Below are 22872 nucleotides of genomic sequence, written 5' to 3'. Positions count from 1 at the left end.
GATACACTAGTTTTTGTGGTTGGTGGTTTCTTTCTTTTAGGGACTGTACCAGGGAATGGAATGGGATTGCTGACTCTTAGGGAATATATAACTTCAACTTTGTTAGGTATTGGCAAATTCTCTTCAGGTTGCTTCTTCGAATTTGTATGCCCACCAACAGTGTAACAGAGTCTGTTTTGTCCATTTCTTTCCCAAAACTTGGCATTGTCATACTTTAATTTTTGCTGCATTGGTGGGTATGAGATATATTATTTCTTAATTTTGCAGTTCTCTGTATATTAACAAATTTGCACCTGTTTCCTAGGTTATTGGCCTTTCATGTTTCTTCTTCTGTGAACTACCTGTTCTTAGTCTTTAGCTATACTTCTATTTGCTTATTTGACTTTTTCTTCTTGCTTCATATTAATTCTTTTTTTCTTCCAATTTTATTGAGATATATTTGACATACAGCACCATGTAAGTTCAAGGTGTACAGCATGATTTGACTCATATATCATGAAATTATGAACAAAAGTTTAGTGAACATTTGCCATCTCATAGATATAAAACTAGAAATTTTTTCCTTATGATGTGAGCTCTTAGTATTTATTCTGTTAACTTTCATATATAACATACAGCAGTGTTAATTATATTTATGTTGTACATTACATTCCTAGTATTTATTTATCTTATAACTGGAAGCTCGTACCTTTCGACCACCTTCATCCCTTCATCCAATTCTCTGCCCCCACCCCCACCTACCTCTGGTACCACAACTCTGATCTCTTTTCTATGAGATTTTTTTCTTTTTGAAATATCATTGGGACTTCCCTGGTGGCTCAGTAGTTAAGACTCTGCCTGCCAATGCAGAGGACATGGGTTCGAGCCCTGGTCCGGGAACATCCCACATGCTGCGGAGCAACTAAGCCTGTGCGCCACAACTACTGAGCCTGTGCTCTAGAACCCGCAAGCCACAACTACTGAAGCCCGCATGCCTAGAGCCTGTGCTCCACACCGAGAAGCCACTGCAATGAGAAGCACATGTACCACAACGAAGAGTAGCCCCCGCTCGCCACAACTAGAGAAAGCCCACGTGCAGCATCAAAGACCTGATGCAGCCAAAAAATATGTAAATTTATTTAAAAAAGAAATATCATTGACCTACAACACTGTTAGTTCCTGTTACACAACATAGTGATTTGATATTTCTATACATTTCAAAATGATCACCATAATGAGTCTAGTTACAATATGTCACCAAAGATGTTACATAGTTTTTGACTATATTCCCCACACTGTACATTTCATACCTATGACTCATTTATTTTGCAACTTGAAGTTTATACTTCTCAATCTCCCTCTCCTATTTCTTTCCTCCCCACCCCCTTCCCCTCTGACAACCAACTGTTTGTTCTCTGTATCTCTATTTCTTTTTTGTTATGTTTGTTCATTTGTATTATTAATTCTTTATGTTATTAGGGATGTTAATTATTTTCATTTATGTAAGTTACAAATATCTTCTCCAAGTCAGTGCTTATAATTGAGCTTAGTTTATGATGGCTTTTGTCTTATAGAAAATTCCAATTTCAACATCACATTGTTAGTCTGTTCATTTCTGCCTTTTGTATCTTGCTTACAAATCTTTCCCTGCTCAGGTATAATTAAGATATTCTCCTACACTTTATTCTACATTTCTTAAAATGTGTTTTTTTTTTTCTCTTCAAATTTATCTAGAATGAAGAGGTTATGGTGTTATTTTTAAAGTCTCATTTTATCTTTCTACATTGATTGTAAGCTGTTTCAACATAACTTATTTTGTAATCCATCTTTTCACGACTAATTTGCAATGCCACTTCTGCCATATATCAAATGCTCATATAACAGCTAACAACTGTTATACATATGTTATTTGTTAGTCATTGTATTTGCATTATATAGTATAATCCTCGAAACACTTACATGAAGAAGGTATTATTTCCATTCTACAATTAAGGAAACTGATGTAAAAAAAAAGTCTAATATTTTCTCCAATGTCACAAAACCAGCAAGTGGAGGAGCCAGGAATTGAGCCCAAGCAGTTTGATTACCACTATTCAATGACACTTCTTTTATATATATATGAAATAGTTTCTGGAGTTTACATTTTTTCACTGGTTCACTTGATTATGAATGTGACAAATCACACACTTTTAATGATTTTTCCTCTTTAATATTTTCATATTGGTAGGGCAATCTTTCCCATCTCATGTTTTCTTCACAAGTATATCAATCATTCTTACCAATCTCGTTGTATTTAAACTCAGCTTCTTAAATTCCATTAAATCCTCCCTGAATTTTGTTGTAAGCACATTATACTGAAGATCATTTTTGAGAGAATTAACATCAGTATGATATCGAGACTTTTTACACACAAACATGCTAGGATCCTTATTTTTAAGGTCAATTTTAATTTTTAGGGTGCCTTTTTTCCTAAGACTATTTTTTAGAACAGTTTTAGAGGTTTATAACACAACTGAGAGGAAGGTACAGAGATTTCCCATATACCCCCTGCCGCCCTACACCTGCATAGCCTCCACCCTTATCAATATCATTCACCAGAATGGTATTCTTTTTTAAACAAGAATGAACCCACATTGATACATCATAATCACTTAAAGTCTGTAATTTACCTTAGGGTTCACTCTTAGTGTTTTACATTCTATTTAGTTTGGAAGGTCAAATTTTATGTCCTTCAAACTCAGCAGAGGCATATTTAAAAAATAAAATAAATGTGTGATCTGGAAGGTTTTGGAAAACTGTCAATGCTCTCTCAGACATTACACCATATTGCTAGATCAGCAACACATTATTATTGATTTCACATGATAATGTCAAGCTGAACTAACATTACAAAATGGGATAGCACTGAAATTGATATACCTGAATAATTCAAGCTGTTATCATTGTAAATCAGCCATTTTTTAAGAGCATAAGTATTTTAAAAGTAAAGTTTCTTCTAAAATACCATATGATATCACTTATATACGGAATCTTAAAAAATGATACAAATGAACTTATTTACAAAACAGAAACAGACTCATGAACACAGAAAACAAACTTATGGTTCCCGAAGGGGAAAGGGGGGGATAAACTAGGAGTTTGGGATTAACAGATACACACTACTATATATAAAATAAATAAACAGGGCTTCCCTGGTGGCGCAGTGGTTGGGAGTCCGCCTGCCAATGCAGGGGACGCGGGTTCGTGCCCCGGTTCAGGAGGGTCCCACGTGCTGCGAAGCAGCTGAGCCTGTGGGTCATGGCTGCTAGGCCTGCGTGTCCAGAGCCTGTGCTCCGTGGCGGGAGAGACCGCAGCGGTGAGGGGCCCACATACCGCAAAACAATAAATAAATAAATAAACAAACAATAAGGACCTACTGTATAGCACAAGGAACTATACTCAATATCTTGTAGTAACCTATAATGGAAAAGAATCTGAAAAAATATATATACACACACATATATGTGTAACTGAATCAATTTGCTGTACACCTGAAACACTGTAAATCAACTATACTTCAATTATATATATACATTATTTTTTATTTTTTTATAAACATATGGGCTTCTAAAATTTTCAGCAATCCTCCAAATTTAAAACTTAAATTTTTATAAATACTGTATTGCATTTATGTCAAAGCCACCAGGATGATAGTTAAGAAACAAAATTTATAACCAAAAATTGGGAACATTAATTAAACAACACCTACCACTGCTTGACCTCATCTTAGGATGATCAACTGAGGCAGTGAGAGTCTTGAACATTTTGTGAATATGTTCACTTATGAAGTGTACAGAGAGACTGAGCAAACTTGCAAGAACCAGAGAAAGTGACTCATTTTGTGAGAAAAGAAAAACATGTTTTCCCTTTAGATTTTTTTTAACATCTTTATTAGAGTATAATTGCTTTACAATGGTGTGTCAGTTTCTGCTTTATAACAAAGTGAATCAGTTATACATATACATATGTTCCCATATCTCTTCCCTCTTGCGTCTCCCTCCCTCCCACCCCTCTAGGTGGTCACAAAGCACCGAGTTGATCTCTCTGTGCTATGCGGCTGCTTCCCACTAGCTATCTATTTTATGTTTGGTAGTGTATATATGTCCATGCCACTCTCTCACTTTGTCCCAGCTTCCCCTTCCCCTTCCCCGTATCCTCAAGTCCATTCTCTAGTAGGTCTGCACCTTTATTCCCGTCTTGCCCCTAGGTTCTTCTGACCATTTTCTTTTTTTAAAAAAATATATATTGTAGATATATTGAAAGCAGTCTTAAAGCTCTGAGAAGAAAATTCAGAATACCTGCACTTGGGGAAAAATAATCTATTATCACTTCAGAGAAGGAAAACAGTAACCAAGACACAGCAGAATGACTAAGCTAGGCCCTAAGCAGTTTTCTGAACAAATACAAGATTGCTCTCACTATTCCCTAACATTTTTTTTCTCATCCTCACTCAACTACCCTTGTCCATCTTGTACCAGGTCAGCCATTCTGCCCTTCTTTTTGTAGGGTTACAGTTGCATATGAGTGGAAGTGAATAGCATGCCACTTCTAGGTCTAGACATTAAAATACCTCATGTGAATTTCTCTGTGCTCATTCCTCTTCCTAGGATCTAGAATATAGACATGCCTGCCATCCAACTTCAACTATGCCAACGAGGAAAATGACTGGAGACAACAGTAGAAAAATAAGAAGAAAGTAGCCATAGTCTTTAAGGGACCAAATGGAACAGAGTAGCCTGCCTATCCATTACAGACTGCCTACTAAGAAAGAAATAAACATTTTTGGTCTTTAAGCTACTATAAAATTGGGTCTCTCTGTTACAGAGGCATAGCCTACCAAACATCATCAGAAGCCAGAAATGTGTCCAAGTTGTTTTGGACACATGAATTAAGTATAAGATCCTTAAAGCAACACCTCAAGTATTTTAAATGCTTTCGTTTATCTCATGTCATTCTTGCCATTCACTAACAAGGAGCTCAGTTGAGTGGAATCAGAATTAGCTACATTTTAAAGATGGGGAACTGAGGCAAGAGAGGAAGCTTTTTAATCACAAAATTGTGTCAAAAGAATAAAAAATTAGAAACCCGTTGTATGACTCACAGCTCTGTCCTTATATAGAAATGTTATTCTATATAAAATGCTTATACACTATTACTGATTCATCATAAAATTCTGGATTATTTTGTGACAGAGAAAACCCTTGACAAGAGGTCAAAATCACCTTGTCTTTCCTCTTACATTCACAACATGTGTGGTTCATATGCCCCACTCAAATAAATTTTACAAATGTATCTCTGCAATTGAATGCTCTTTTCCCCATTAAACAACATTGTAATTTCCAAATACAGTAATTCCTCTCCAACAGTAAGGCTTAGTTGCCTGAACACATCCAATGCAGGAACATCAAGGCTAAAGAACTTCAGATCATATAGAAAATATTCAGCCAAAGGGACCATGATCATGACTGTAACCGTGAAACCTATTATCTTTTTGTTCAATAAAATCAATAAAGATATTATATTAATTAAAGAGAACATAAAATATATTTACATAACAAAGTAATAATAGTACCAAAAAATTTCCATTTATCACCACTTGCTTCCTAAACAGTCAGCTATGCTTTTTCCTATGAAGCTTAAAGAAATGAATTCCATTTCCCTTATTGTATATAAGGTATACAAAGACATTTTATCCTGTTTGCTTCACCATTCAAAAATATGGTGTCTTCTGTACTCCAAAAACTATAAGATGCTGATGAAAGAAATCACAAAGGATGCAAACAGATGGAAAGATATACTGTGTTCTTGGATTGGAAGAATCCATATTGTCAAAATGACTATACTACCCAAGGCAATCTACAAATTCAATACAATCCCTATCAAATTACCAATGGCATTTTTCAGAGAACTAGAACAAAAAATTTTATAATTAGTATGTAAACACAAAAGACCCTGAATAGCCAAAGCAATCCTGAGAAAGACTGGAGGAGGAATCACACTCCCTGACTTCAGACCATACTACAAATCCACAGTCATCAAAACAGTATGGTACTGGCACAAAAACAGAAATACAGAACAATGGAACATAATAGAGAGCCCAGAAATAAGCCCACGCACCTATGGTCAATTAATCTATGACAAATCAGGCAAGAATATACATAAAGGAGAAAAGACAGTCTCTTCAATAAGTGGTGCTGGGGAAACTGGACAGCTACATGTAAAAGAATGAAATTAGAACATTCTATAACACCATATACAAAAATAAACTCAAAGTGGATTAAAGACTTAAATGTAAGGCTGGACACTATAAAACTCTTAGAGGAAAACTTAGAACACTCTTTGACATAAATTGTAGCCATATGTTTTTGGATCCATCTCTTAGAGTAATGGAAATAAAAACAAAAATAAACAAATGGGACCTAAAAATAACAAAAGTATTCTTTGATACTCTTCTTATCACTTTGTCCTGATCTATCCTTCTCATAATTTAGTAAGTTTATGCACATTAATTAGCTGGCTCCAATTCTTAAATCAATTAAACTATGCCCCACCACATCATGGTATAAAGAAATCTTAGCATAGACAAAAGGGAGCTTATTCTCTAGAACATTTTTGAGGCAATCCATACACTGGAGTCCACTGCTTGAATTTCTCATCCAAGCTGCTCTTGATAGCAAATATCCTGCAGATATGCTTCACTGACTGGTTTCACCTCCTCTGCAGGTTTATGCTGGTCTATGGGGAGGGTCTGGTCTGCCTATCATGTATGTGATTTCTCTAGATTGGGACACTTTGAGGGTCTTGAGTTAAGTAAGAACTTGGGTCTTGTGTTTACATTCTTTTTAAGGCAAAAACAAAGAAGCTACTTTTCAATCATAAAATACTGTTCTTATAGATTATGCTGTTTCAGAATTTCTGATGATTAAACTAAGTGGAAGCTTCCCTCTTGGGGAAAGTGAGTCTGTTAAGTAAATAAGTAGTTTTCAACAAATGGGAAAGACCACACTTATCATTGTTTATTGTGAAACATCATATATGACATTACTGTATCATAGTAATATTATAAATTATGTATAATGTTGCATATACATATATTGCATATATGTATATATTGCATATATAACAAACATTAAATATTATATATTATTATTTCATATGAGCTGCCATTTTTAATTTTTACTATTTGCTAGACATATTACCTAATTTACTCTTCACAGCAATACTAGGAAGAACACAGGCTGGTACTGTAATTAACACATTATATATTTCATCTTATTCATTTGTCACAATGAACTTTCAAGGTAGGAAATATTATTATTCCCCTTCTTAGGAATAAGGAATCTGAGGTTCAGGAAAGTTAAGTAAGTTTTGCAAGGATTTCAGATTCTAAGTGTATGAGTCAGATATTGTAAACTATCTGTCTGACCCCAGAGCCTCTGTGATGAACCATCACGTTACACTGTCCCTTCCAGCTCATAAATGGGACAAGGTTCTGCAAACTACATTTGCAGCATAAACAGTAAACATGAGGAGTTGTACAACATAGTAGTTAAGAGGACACTTAGATCTGGGTTCATATTCCAGTTCTGACACTTAATAATAGTGTGATCTTGGGCAAAAGACCTTTTCAGCATTGGTTTCCTGACTGTCAAAAGTGGATAAAAATGACTACTTTGGGCTTCCTAGGTGGTGCAGTGGTTATGAATCCACCTTCCAATGCAGGAGACACGGGTTCGAGCCCTGGTCCGGGAAGATCCCACATGCCCCGGAGCAACTAAGCCCATGTGCCACAACTACTGAGCCTGTGCTCTAGAGCCTACGAGCCACAACTACTGAAGCCCACGCACCTAGAGCCTGTGCTGTGCAACAAGAGAAGCCACCACAGTGAGAAGCCCGTGCACCACAACAAAGAGTAGCCCCTGCTCACCGCAACTAGAGAAAGCCTCTGCGCAGCAACAAAGACCCAATGCAGCCTAAAATAAATAAATTTATTTTTAAAAATGACTACTTTACAGAACTATTTGGAATTGTAAATAAGATAAGGCCAGTTCAGCACTAAGTGGTTTGATACAGAGTGTACTAAGAGGTGGCTATTAGTATTCATGAGGTTCCCTTTTTGGAGGACAAGGCAAATCAGCACTAAAGTGATAATACACAATCACTACTTTACCCTCATTTTTTCAGCTATTCATCAGATATTTCTCATAGACTTTCAACAAATGAAAAGCAATGAAGTAGTGGTAACCAGAGCCCAGAACTAGCGAGTGTCCATTCCACTAACCAGCACAGCCTCTTGACCCTCTATATTGGCTACATACTCAGCACACTATGTGTTCATTTCCCCAGCAATTTACTCTGTACTATGGACTGTGATATGTGTTGGAATGCAAAACTGAGGAGCATGCAGCCCCATCACTGAGGAACTCACAGATTAGCAGCAGGGCAAGACATACATATGAACAACTACACCTGACAGAGAACTGTTTTAACAGGAACATAATTCAATAAGAGCACAAAGGAGGGAGTGGTTAATTTGGGGAGACAGGGTAAGAAAGTCTTCAAGAAGAATTTATAAAGGGAACCCTCCTACACTGTTGGTGGGAATGTAAATTGGTGCAGCCACTATGGCAAACAGTATGTAGGTACCTCAAAAAACTAAAAATAGAGTTGCTGTATGATCCCACTATTGGGAGCAATCCCACTCCTAGGCATATATCCAGACAAGATGAAACTATAATTCGAAAAGATACATGCACCCCTATGTTCATAGCAGCACTAATTACAATAGCCAAGACATGGAAACAACCTAAATGTCTAGGGACAGATAAATAAAGATGTGGTACACACACACACACACACACACACACACACACACACACCACACACACACACACACACACACAATGGAACATTACTCTTTCATAAAAAATAATGAAATAATGCCATTTGCAGCAACATGGATGGGCCTAGAGACTGTCATACTAAGTGAAGTAAGTCAGAAAGAGAAAGACAAGTACCATATCACTTATATGTGGAATGTAAAATAGGACACAAATGAACCTGTCTATGAAACAGACTCACAGACATAGAGAACAGACTTGTGGTTGCCAAGGGGGTGGCGGGCAGGGGAGGGAAGGATTGGGAGTTTGGGATTAGCAGATGTAAGCTATTATATATAGGATGGGTAAACAATAAGGTCCTATAGTATAGCTATATTCAATATCCTGTGATAAACCATAATGGAAAAGAATATGAAATATATCAATATATATGTGTGTATATATATGTATAACTTAATCACTTTGCTGTACAGCAGAAATTAACACAACATAGTATCAACTATACTTCAATGAAATTACAAAAAAAGAATTTATATATGAAAAGGATTCTGGAAGAGAGAAAAGTAAGGAAGGGGCATTGCAAGGAGTAGGGGGGCACTATGAGTATAAGAACAGAGAAAAGAATGAGAATGAAATTCAAGGGGGAGATTATGAACAGCTGAGTGAACTTAAAACAGCAGACTAAACTCTCCTGAACATATACGAAAATCAGAGGCAAGCAATAAGGTCCTTTAAATGGACAGCATGGATATCCTGAGCTTTACTCACCGAAGACCACCTCAGACTTTACTCATAGTCTGGCTTCAATCACTCTCCTCTCTTTTTTTTTTTCTCTCTTCTCACATCTATCACCTTTAACCATCTTCTCACTATTGATAGTAACGTAGAAGGAGAAAACTAGTTGGGAGAAACCTGTGCCCACCACAACTGGTCATTGAGAGAAAGGGTCAAACCAGCTATTAAGAACAGATGCAATGAAGAATCTTGAGATGGGGAGATGCTCTTGCATTATCCAGGAGGGCCCACTCCTTATAAGAAGGAGGCAAGAGTGTCAATCTGAGAAAAATAAGTGATGGAAGCAGAGGTCAGAAGAGAGGGATATTTGAAGAGTTTATGCTGCTGGACTTGAGGATGCAGGAAGAGAGCCATTAGCTAAGGATTGTGAGAAGCTTCTAGAAGCTGGAGAGGGCAAGGAAACAGAACTTCCCCTAGATCCTCTAGAAAGGAAGGTGGCCCTGTCCACGTCATGATTTTAACCCAGTGAAACCTATGTGGGATTTCTGATCCACATAACAGGAAGTTAATAAATTTGTATTGGTTAAACCTCCAAGTCTGTGGTAATTTGTTGCAATACCAATAGAAAACTAGTACAGGCAGTATTTAATACCACTGATAACGACTCTGAGGCATCAGAAAAATTTGAACACACATTTTTTTCTGAGAAGGCAGAAATGTTTAGGATACCTACCAGCTGAAATATAGCTTAACTTTATGAAAAGAATCAACTTTGTGAAATTCAAGTATTCAGAAATTTCACCTCTGAAATTAACAGAAAATTTCAGTAGGTAGACAACACTGTGCACTGGATAACTACTTCTGCCTTGCCTCCAACATTTAGATTCTCCTGAGACCCAGGAAAAGAAAACGTTGAAATGACTGATGCATTTTAGACTAGCTAAACATCTTTCCATTGCCCTATAATGGGCCAAGGAAAGTAGTCATTTCTAGAGTGCCAACTTCTTCCAGGCAGAGGAAGTATTGAGCATCTACTTTGGGAGACAGAGTACCATGGCAGATAGTGCTCTGTGGGATTCGGAATCCTCTGCATAAAGTATACAATAAATCTGGGGAGATGTCAGGCTTTATGGGCTCTATGGAGCAACATGTCAACAAATTTGATTTAATATAGGGAAAACATTCACATACCTTAGTGCTGAATGGACGCTCTAGCTAAACTGATATTCCTCTATAAAAAGCTTCTACATTATATATTAAAGTGTTTAGCCCACTAGTAATGCTGCCAGGGACCTTCATAACCGGTGACCTCTGAAAATGGCAACAGGAGTAAATGAATGTTGCATCCCAGCTTGTTAAAAATAATGTTGTTGTGTTCTTAATAAATACTGAGCTTTATAACATCACCCAAAAGATTTTTATGTTAGTGTACTACATGTTTATCTTTCTTTGTGACTGCTTCATTAGAAGTGAAAAATACTAAACGATTCCAAGCAAAAACTCAGAGTTACGGTATTTTGTCTAGGTGCCTGGAAGCAGGATATAATATTAAGTCCACAAAGAAAATAGTCTACAAAAATTGAGACAAGTATTTTAGTAGAAAGCTTTGACTCCCTGAATTACATCTCTTTAATGACTCTTCATGACCTTCAGCATATTGTTCAAATGTCTCAGCAGGAAATACACAACCCTCCTTCATCTAATCATTGCTTAGCTGTCAAGCTTTGACGCACAAAAGTAGGTGGAAAACTATAGCTAGATGCAGGACTTCACTCCTGTCTCATCTCAGGGAAGGGATGGTGGTCTTGCCTTCTCCTTGCTGTCTCTCCCAACCCAATGTCTCCTATATTTGTCTTCCTAGCCCTATTCCTGGAACCGAGTGTCCTGTATCCACACTGACTTTCTACTTTCTACCTAACCTACATTTTGGCCTCTCTTTTGCAGTTGTTTCTGCCTCTTCAGTAATGTCTTGGTATAAAATCAATCCATTTATTCAAACCTATAATCTTTACTTTTTAATGATCTAATGCCCCTTCATAGCTAGCTCATTTCAACATAGCTTCAACCCTCCCTTTTGACTCCTATCGCCACTACTTTGTTTCCTAGGCTTTTAGCTAGGGCTCTGAAGACCTCTGGCCTTTCTCTTGGCTGAAATTTGATAAATAACATTTATAAAATTACATGATGTCTTTAATGGAATTGGACAGGGTAACCTAGGAATCCGAGAAATGTTTATAAGATTGCTTCTAGGGAAATAGTGCTTCCATTTCCAGACAACCAATTATGTCCAGAGAAATAGATCTTTTTTTCCCAGAGAACCAATTAAGACACAGTGAATTTTAGAATAGAAAAGTGTTTCATAAATTGGTCAAAGTCTGTGATAAGATGAAAAAGATGATGAGGATAACTAAGCATTACTGAGTGCTTGCCGTATACCAGACGCTGTGCTAAGTGTTTTGGATACATTATCACATTTAGTACTAACAACTATATAAGATAGATACTATTTTTTTCCATTTTGGGATTATGTAACTTATACAGACCACACAAATGGGAAGTTTTGAGGCTGCAATGCGAACTCGGATATATTTTGTACCAATGTTGTGTAATGCAACTATCAGGGTAAAGACTAGTCTGATATACAGATGAAGGAAGGGAGGGAGGGAGGGAGGGAGGGAGGAATAGATGGATTGATGTAAGAATAGATGAATAAAATAATCTGAGCATTATATAACATCCTTTAAAATACAAATTTTTATTGCTTGTAGGGATTTTCTGTAACTCCCTTCCCCTTCCCAAGATACATCAAGTCCTGCCTAAAATGTATCAACCACAACAGAAATCGCTAGTCTTAAATATATCATTTCACCAGCTAAAGTAACTGGATGTCTGGTTACAATTAGCTCTTTTGTTCACAGTGCAATGACTGCTTCTGAAGTGCTTGAAGCCATATGTTTTCAATAGTGTTTTACGATATAAAGCATGCAGTTTTGGAGTTAGCTATGTTTGAGGAAAACTCCAAACTCCAGCACTTCCGGGCTGTAACCATGAACATGCTACTTGGCTCTTCTGGTACTCAGTGTTCTTATCTGTGGAAAAGTACTTCCCAGATTTAGAGTTTTTAAAAAGGTCTTTAAAGTTGTCTTTTGTTTTGCTTTGTTTTTTAGCTAACATATAAAACTTTTTGGCTTAGTGCCTGGTACATTAAAATTGTTAGCTATTTATATTAATAGTGTTAATAGAGAGCGCTTCTTTCATTTATCTTGTGACTTATAATTTTCAAAGTGTTTTCACTGAAATTATCTCAACTGATCATCTAAGAAGCCTGGACATAAAACTTAAAAATAGCAAACTTGATCTTCTAAGAAAATTAATAACATGTCCCAGGCTTTGTATTGCTTCTTTTAATTCTTACTACAAACTTGACAGGTAGGTACTAGTTTACGTATGAGAAAATGAAGCTGACAAATGTTAACTAACTTGCTCAAAGGTATTCATCTAATCTGTAGGAGAACTCTGAATCAAATACACTTTGAGTTGTTTCTCAAGCTCAGTTGGGGTGCTTTCCCAACTTTGATCATGTGATAAGTTTATTCTTGAGAAAATGAAGCACAGGCATAGGGACTCTTGAGCCAGTGTGCATGGGTCCAAATTCTGGCTCATTTACTTACCACCTGTGTTAACACAGGGCTGCAGTTCCTCATCTTTAAAATGGAGCTTATAATATACCTCATATGGACGTGATGAGGATTAAATGAGATAATATATACAAAGCAATTAGAATAGTATTAGATACACATTAATCACTCAGTAAATATTTTTAAATTATTTTCTGAGGCAGATGGTTAGGCATCTCCTATATAATTATTCAACACTTACAACTCAGTCCTCTTTTAGTATAATTTATTCTGAGATTAATGGAAAAAATAACTAAAAAATCTAAATTCTTTATTAAAAGGATTGATCAATGCAGTATCCCAGCACTACCATCTACTTCCAAATAACATTTTGGTGATAGGGTTAAGGTATCCATTTTATGGGCGGGGAGAATAAGATACCCACAGATCTAATGCCATTCTAAAAATAGGTATTAGAAGATGACTATCAGTGGGCCAGACTTCATTCTCAGTATAGGATCACTAGCATTTGCTAGATAGATAATTTTGAAGCCACATTGTTCAATCACTCCCTCATCCCCCCAACATAATGTAGACCCTTGGTTGTAGTAGAGCTTATGTTCTCTACGTAGAAATACTTCTATAAGGTGTTTTCAATTATCAGTTAGTTTGGAAAATAATCAAAATAATAATAGCTACCATTTAATAAGTATCTAAAATGCTTCCAGATATGAACTAGGCCCTTTATTACACATGAGATGTAAAGATAATCTGAAAACCCAAATGTGAAACAAATAGAAATTTCTTTGTCTTTCCATGACTTGACCTAAATTTACTGTGTGGCCCATACCTACCAGGGTAGCAGAAATGGACTCACTCTCATGGAAGGATTTTCTCCTGCCTGTTTCCCCAGCCTTGTGTCTGAGTTGCTCAGGGCTTACAACACACCAAAGAGTCGGTCGCGAATGGGGTAGGCGTGCGGGAGTACTGGGCCATCTGTTTCCTGGTGCCATCAGTCCCCTCAGGCAATCTGACTCTTGCAAGAAAGCACTGAGGCATCCCTCATTTTTTCCTCATTGACTACTCAGGTGACTCTTGCCTCTATTTCTGCACCATACTCAAGGATATGGGAACCCTTGTGTTATTTGTCCTTCCATGCTGGGACTGTGGGATCACTGCAGGCCTGTTTACACTCCATCTATTGAACCATTACCTCTATGGGATCTTGCTGTCTTCTTATGTCCCCCACCTAGTAATCAGAGTAAAGATGCCCTTGATGTCTCAGCACCATTTTCCTTCCTTGAGCTCTGAGATGAGACCACAAGTGACATCATGATGACAGCCTCACGAGAGACCCTGAGCCAGAGGATCCAGCAGATTACTGACTCACAGATGTTGTAAAATAATGTTCATTGTTGTAAGATCCTAAGTTTTGAAGTAATTTGTTTTGCAGCAATAGGTAACACATACAACAGAAATAAATTAAAATTTGTTTGTCCTTTCAATGTTTCTGTCTTTTCCTAAAGCCCTTATTTGGCAACCAAATTCAAGAATTCTTCCTTTTGGGAAATGATTTCTGTACTGTCACATCCTTCTACTATGGCAAAATATAGCACAGTTCTTGAGTTGAGGTGAGGGGAAGAAGCATGGGAGCTTATAAAATATGAGGGGAAAATGGTTAGTATTTCACGAACATCATTTCATCTTACACTACAATTCTAGGAGATAGTTATTATACCCATTTTGTAAGAGAGAAAAGTAAAGCTTCGGAGATGTTAAGGAATTTTCCAAAGATCACACAATCAGGTATCAATTATCAACCTTCATTTATCTTTATTACATTTTACCACCACTAGGAAAACGTTTGAGCCAATATTAAAAAAAGAAAAAAATCAACCTTGCTATTTAAATCTGGCATGCAAGTTTCTACATATGAAGAGTTGTATGCTAAATGAAAAAGGTTAATTTAGTGTAATATGAGATAACAGAATAACAATGGTACAAGTTGACTTTGGACTTTCTGGGCTCTGCTTCGTTATGAAGAGCTAACACAGAACACGGTAATTTCTGCAAATTATGATGAAGTACAGAGGAAAATATCAGATACTAGACCAACATTTTCACTTTCTTAAGTTGTCACACTTATTCAATTCCTATCCTACACAGTCCTTTGGAAAGACATGATTTAATATTGCTTTCACTTATGAAACCATTCATAATATTTGGTTCTCGTCACATTTTTCTTCTAATATAAAATGAGTATACATGATGGCACCTGTCTTCATTGAGCCTACAAAATTGAAATCAAAGCCAAGAAAATATATTCTCCTTTCTCCACATTGATGTATTAATCTATGACTATCTTGGCAATGCAACAAAAATTAGTGTGCTCTGTACACAAATATGTATTTCTTCAGTTATTCTGTATTACACACAGTAAGATTGTTTGTGTTCCTTATCTATTCCATCATGTGGAGAATTTAATCAACTGATTTAATTTAATCAATGTTCTTCACTACAGCCTGAAGAATCTAGACTGCTCTAGGATACTTAACTCATGAAAGCTCTTTCTTTAAATACAGAGGTAGGAGGGGAAGTGGGGCACAGTTAGATGCTTCTGAGTTTTCTATAAAAAGATACACTCAAAGACCTTTAAAACATTTCTTTATTATACTCATTTAACAAACACATATTTTCTTGGTACCTGACACTATTCTAAAAATTTTGTAAATATCAATAGTAACTCATTTAATTTTCATGGCAACTAGGTAAAGTAAGTACTCTATAGTAATTGTAAAATTGAGGAAACCGAGGCACAAAGATGTTAAATAAATTGTCCAAGGTTGGACAGCTACTAAGCAGCAGAGCCAGAATACAAAATTTGGCCTTTTGGCTAGAAGATCGATGCCCTCAATCACTACATTGTGCCATATAGAGAAAATGAATCATTTTAAAGATGTTTGAGAAATAGCATGAATTCCTTTAGTAGTATATCAATTAAAATGCATACATATTTTATATCCACATATATATTATGCATATTTCATGCCTATGTGGCCAATGCTACTGAACAGTCTCAACGATGACCTCTCAAAGTAAGAACGCATAGATGTATAATATTTACATATGGATATAATGGACAAAAGCATTGCTTTATTGTCAGAAGACATTGTCTTGAGTCTTGACTATGACTCATTGATTATAATTTCAGTAAAGTACATTAACCTGTAACAGCCTTAATTTATGTTTTGCTCACTATTCTATCTGTAGCTCCCTGCACACTGTGCTTGGCAAACCAGAAGTATTCCATAATTTTGTTGAACTGAATTGATAAATGGATACTGCTTGATTATTTGGGGATTATCCGTTATGTCACCTGATGAGTTTTTTAACAGTGGATGCTTGCCCATATTTAAACAAGAGCTAAATAGTACTTGCTTAGGGTGCCTTATCCAAAAATAAATATTTTGTATAGAGGAACCTGAAAGAAACACGTTTTATAGGAAAGTCAAATGCTCATCAAGTCATAGATTAGATTTCACATACCTTCTTGTGTTTTGGAATAACAGACTAGCCCATTCTGTGCTGGAGATAAAGTACTTTATGACTACTCAGGAAATTGAAATGGAAAAAGGCAAAACAACCAACTGTGTCAAATTATTACCTTGGAAAGTTTGAAGATTGGGCCTACAGCTCCAAAATACTATGTTCTGAAAGAATTCCAATACTTTCTTCATCAAAGAACCAGAAAGAGAAAAAACTTTCTCTTACTTTTCCTTTTAAAGTCCTGTTTTCCTTTTGCTATCTGACCTTACCTCCATTTCCAGATGTTTTTTAAGTCACAACTGCAGATATTTGTTTGCTTCAAGCAGTGCTTTAAAAATACTTATATGAGCAGTGCATTTTCTGTTTAAACCCAAACCCAAGTTAAGAAAAGGACATTATCATGGAAACAGCTGGTTTCTTGCTGTCATTGCTATTATTGTTGTTGTTCTTCTCCTCCTCATCCTCCCCTCCCCCTCCTTCCCCTTTCCCTCTCCTCTTCTTCCTTTTCTTCTTTCTCCTTCTTCAAACTAAGTAAAATTACAAAGTCAATAAAGCTAACCTAAGCTAAACTTGCAAAATTGATGTAGGGCCTCTTGAAATGTCTGCCAAAAAATGGAAATATTTAGAGAATATGGTCCCCAAATCACAAGAATTTTTTTGTAAGTTTGAACACAGATGAAGTTTCTTGCTCTCATACTCAGATGGATGGTAGAATCTGCTTTAACTAGGAATTAATTTAAAAATTGAACTCAGGACCAGTTGATGTTTATTCCACATTTCATACATCTACCAATAAAAAAAATTAGTATAACTAGCAAATTGTTTTCAAGCATTTAGAAATTATTCTCATAGAAAGCATTGGGATGCTCTTGACAGTAATTAAACTCTTCCTATATTTAGCCCCACTTTGTTAGCCTAGATTTCATTTGTTTGCCTAGATTTCATTTGTTTGCAAAACAGAAAAGAACTGAATTTCTTTCAAGTCTCAAAAACTTTATCCCTCTCTAAATAGTTTCAACATGGTTTATATAACTGGCCTTACTTGCATTTGTTTCTTTTGCACATTCACTGATGTATTGGAGAAGATACCCTTTAACTTATTTTCTTCATCTTCAATTTAGAATTTTATTAAAAAATGCAAGCTTGTTAGAACTGCTAAATATATTGTTTTTGGAGATGGTAAAGTTTCTAAGGTTCTAAATTATTTATTTCTAAATAAACAGTTACACTATAATAAATACAGCCTAGATAAGAAAATTGGAGAGAAAATCCTATGGGATTTTCCATGTTTCCCAAAAGTTGTGTGACTTTTCATGTTCTCGTTTATCATTAACATGAATATTCCCACTATACAGAACAAACTCCTTTAAAAGGAGAAGAATTGGGAAGGACTTCTACAAATCACTTAGGTGCAGTTCTTATCACAGTTCATTCATGTATGGATTAAATGAGAACACTAGAACAAAGACTGTCTCATTTTCAAGGTCTTTTCTTACAGTAAATTTAAGCAAACATGAATTAGATTTCCCCATGGTGAGGCTGCAAACAGAGACATGCTTTTCCCTGAGACTTGTTCTTTTGTTCTTAAGTAAATGTTCAAAAAGTACATTTTTTTCTCTTTAACAGACTGTTCATAATGGCTCAATGGAAAGGTTAATGTGATTTATTTTCCCTCGTTTCATCATTGGTGTCAGTGCTACTGACAATGCGTTTAATAGTACAATATGTAAGCTGCCAACATGGGACTGCAAACCCAAATAGCTGATGATATAAAGCATTTGTCGATTTGGCAAGATGATCTATGGTTCTTAATGAAAAATGAGAAATCAATTAAAAATGTTCATTAACAATATTCTTTTGAGTTTATTGACTAAGATCACACACAAAATATATATGACCCTACTTTGTTTCTTCCTGACGTATTCAAGCTCCAAAAGTTTGAATAATTTTAACATTGGGAAAAGTGGCCTATATATGAACCAGTCTAGTAGTATGCTGTGACATCATTTTATATGACTGTCTTCAAAATACTGAATATTTATTGAAATGAATTATATTTTATGTCAGCTGAATGCATAACATACATTAGATGTATGGGATGGTAGATTAAACATTCATATTTGAGGTCTGATAAGGACCAACACCTTTTATCTGCTATAAATAAAACAAAAGATTCAATGTTCATTAAAAAATAAAGTTATTTTCAACAACTGTGCCAAGACCATTCAAATAGGGGAAAGACAGTCTTTTCAACAAATGGTACTGGGAAAACTGGATATCCACCCACCCAGGAAACTCGCAGGAGACACACCTGTCCAAGCCCCCCATGACAGGTCTGCTGACTTCATTCCTGAGTATGGATCCTGAAAGGAGCCCTGTGACCTGGATCCAGCCCACTCTACCATGGTCCTGGAGGCAGTTCTGTCCATCCAGGGACCCACTCCGGAACCATGTAGGAGCTCTCTCAGACCTAGTAGGAGCCAAACCTGTCTGTGTACCTGGTAACAGGCCCACTGTCTATGGACTTGACTGCAGACCTAGACGTGGCCCCATGAACTGCCTCCCACTCTACTCCAGCGTGGTCCCAGAGCTGTCTCATCCACCTAGGGATTGGGGAGGAACCACACATGCTTGTGCCCCTGGTGACAGGCCTGCCAATCGCAGACTTGACAACAGTCATGTAACTCAGCTCCAGCTCCACTGGACTGAGATCCCGGAGACAGTCCCATCCATCTGGGAACCCAGCGCTGGTAAAGATAAGCATATAGTCAAATTCAGAAAACTCTAATGCTGTGATGGTAGTGGTGTGTAAATCACTTTTAACTTTAGTATAAAAGTAAAAAGACAGAATTATTAAAATAAATACAGCTACAATAATTTGTTAATAGATACACAATATAAAAATATTGAAATCGTGACACAAAACCAAAATGTGTGTGGAGGGTGAGAAAAAGTGTGGAATTTTTATATGCAATTGAAATTAAGTTATCAACTTAAAATAGACTGCTCTAAGATAGTTTATGTACCTTAAACTATCTTAACTTCAAGGCATATAGGTGCTGCTAATAAAGAGATATGCACGTGCAGAAATTTGTTATCTTCTTCTTTTTTAATTCCAAAGTATCATTTGCTGTCAAAGAACTACTTAGTGTTAAGTAGCAAGTTTATATCCCTATGAGAATGTAGCTTTCCCATCTGAAACTCTGAAATCGTTTAGGTTATATTGGTTTTGATCAAATCAAGAGATGGAAAAAATAAGGAAATGACGGCAAACAATAATCCTACTTTATTCCTAAGACTGGGATATTTTATGGATGACAGCTAAATTAAATTGGAGTAAGAGTTGCTCACAATGATTAATGCTGCTGTTCATTCATAGTAACTAGAAAAGAGAAAGAAAGTAATTTTTCTTTAAAGGAAAAATCAATAGGTTGAAGGAATGATCAATTACTGAAGACAGACTCCTGAGAAAACTCATCACTAGTTTCAGCTTCATTATCCTCTTTGAGCTCATGAGGCCTTTGCCCAGGGTGTGGATAAAAGATTCTCCAGAAACCTCTGCCCCACTCACTACTAAATTTGACCCTGAAAGCAGCTGGGAAATCATGGGTGTAGCTGTTATTCACTGTTGAGCTTCAGGTTGTGGTTCTGTTTCCCTTGGTCCTTAACAGCTAATACTCAACAAGCCAGCCAGCCAACCAACCATTCACTCATTCATTCAAGAAATGCATTTTGAGCATGCACTATAAGTTAATCAACAGGGTGAGAGAATCTAATCAGAAATTAAAAAAAAAAAAAGAAAGAACACTAAAGAAGACAACACTCATCTTAATTAAAGCTATACCCACTATATACTGGGGATCAATGAATACCAAGGCCTAAGGATTTTGGCAGCCTTCCTAAGTCTGCATATCACCCTATTGCTGCCTGCCCAGAATCAGAGGCATTCCTGGCTTTGTGCAAGTCTTCTTCCTCATTTGCCTGCTGTCTTGGCCCCATGCCATCATGCAGAAAGCAAAATCTATAAATATGAACTAGCTCTCATGCAGCTGAGAAAATCTACAATGGAGACGGTGGTGCTAATAATGATAAATGTTCTTTTCCCTCTGATTCATACAATAATTTTATTTTAAAAGATTGGTTTTCTTTCTTTTTTAACACGGAACAGAATATGGGTCACAGCCTTCAGTTACCCACACAAGGTTCATGTTTTTCGCTTTATTAGTGTCTGCTCTTGTGGAAAAAAAAAATCCCAGTAATATCAGAGAAGTTTTTTATAAGACAGGTAAGCCATCTAGAATTATTCTACAAAAGGAATGTCACAGAGCATTCATTCACAGACTGTTTTCCCCAAATAAGTATATTCATATCATTATGTAACATGATTATTTGGAAAGTCACAGTTCACTAGTAGTGAGAAAAATAAGTTCATAGTATCAATATAATATTAGCTATGGCTTGCAGGTAGAACTGGAGTAAAGTTCTGTTTTTTTCTGCTAGATTCCTGATATGTACCAATAAGTATATGCAATGGTCCGAGTATATACCCATAAAGAATTAAATAATAAGAACTAGTTGACTCTTTTATAAGTCAAATTCTGTAACATTTAAATATGGAATTTATAAACATGTAACCTAATGTGTAGACACTGGAGAGAGAAGTTTTGGCTTCAATATAAGAAATGTTTAATTGTCAAAACTATCCAAATATATGATGGCCTGCCTCAAGGTATCACATTAACTCATACTATTAGATACAATGAAGGCGTGGAGTATTAGATAAATCTCATCTTGAGTATGGAAAGAGAAATGCCTCAACCTACTAAAGAGGTTCAAGCATCAGCAAATATTTGGATAAATATTTTGGGAGCTAAAGTTACTTTGGAAGAATATTCTAATTAAATACTATGTAAGTAAAGACAAAAATAACTCTAAATAACTCCAGTTAATAACTGGAGTATACTGGTTAACAATAACCCATAGAGGTATGGGTTAGCGATTCTGAAACTACTGTATGCCATTACCAGAGTTGAAGCCATAAGTAAATATATTGTAGAAAAATTAGAATCAGGTTCTCACTGTCAGAAAAAGAAGCTACAAACAAGAAAAGGGCAAATTCTACAACAAAGAACACACTGTTGGATTGGAACTGGAGATATCAGTATGAACTTGTGTTTTAGTTAACAGATACACAGATGATAGATGTAGAGCTAGAGACAGACAGAGAGAGAAATACAGATGTGTGTAAGCATGGGTTATTATATATATATATTTCCAAGTTCTGCTCACTGAGAAGGCCTAGATGTAGTGATACCCCAGTAACTGTGAGCACACATTATATACAGATATTGGTTTCTAAATACATTCTCTAGTGGAAGGACCCAGAGTTGCTTGGAAAAGTGGTTGACTGTAGAAGTGAAACAGAAAATACAAAATGATTCTGGAACATTTTGCAGTGCCAAAAATTAAGGAAGTGCTCAAAGAAAAAGGAGTATCATCAAAAGGGTAGACATCAACCTGAGAGAGTTCCAAATGGATAAAGCAGAAATAATTAAAAACCTTTAAAATAGAATATATATCTATGAGGAGTCCATACTTAGATAAATAGTTGAATAAATCAATAAATGCAGGAGAAGGAATAGCTCTATCTCACTGAAGAATTCCAATTAATAAATGTGGAAGGAATGAAGGAAATAGAAATTTGCCATTACAACACAAACTAATCATTATTGCAAGCAATATCCACCAATGAATGCTAAAGTTAGTGAGCAAAAGTTTGAGGAGAAACAGGATATTTGCATAGCCTCAAAGTATCAACTCTGAGATATTTATTAATTACAAAGGGAATTATTGTAATGTTATAGTGGAGAAATCCATTAGACACCACTTTAACAAAGTGATCAAGGTTAACATGGACAGAAATAAGACAAGACATATCTACCTCTTGTATCCCCTGATTGCCACATTGAGAAGGGTACCTCACCTCTGTAGATTTTTTCTAAAAATCCATAACCATAGTCCAATTGCAAGAAAACATCGGATACATCCAAACTGAAGGTTATTCTACAAAATAACTGAAATTGCCTTTCAAAACCAGTTAAGGTAAAAAAGAAAAA

Source organism: Leucopleurus acutus (genome assembly GCF_964270905.1).
Source record: "Leucopleurus acutus genome assembly, chromosome: X".
In the NCBI taxonomy this organism is placed as follows: Eukaryota; Metazoa; Chordata; class Mammalia; order Artiodactyla; family Delphinidae; genus Leucopleurus; species Leucopleurus acutus.
This window is presented reverse-complemented; position numbering follows the sequence as displayed.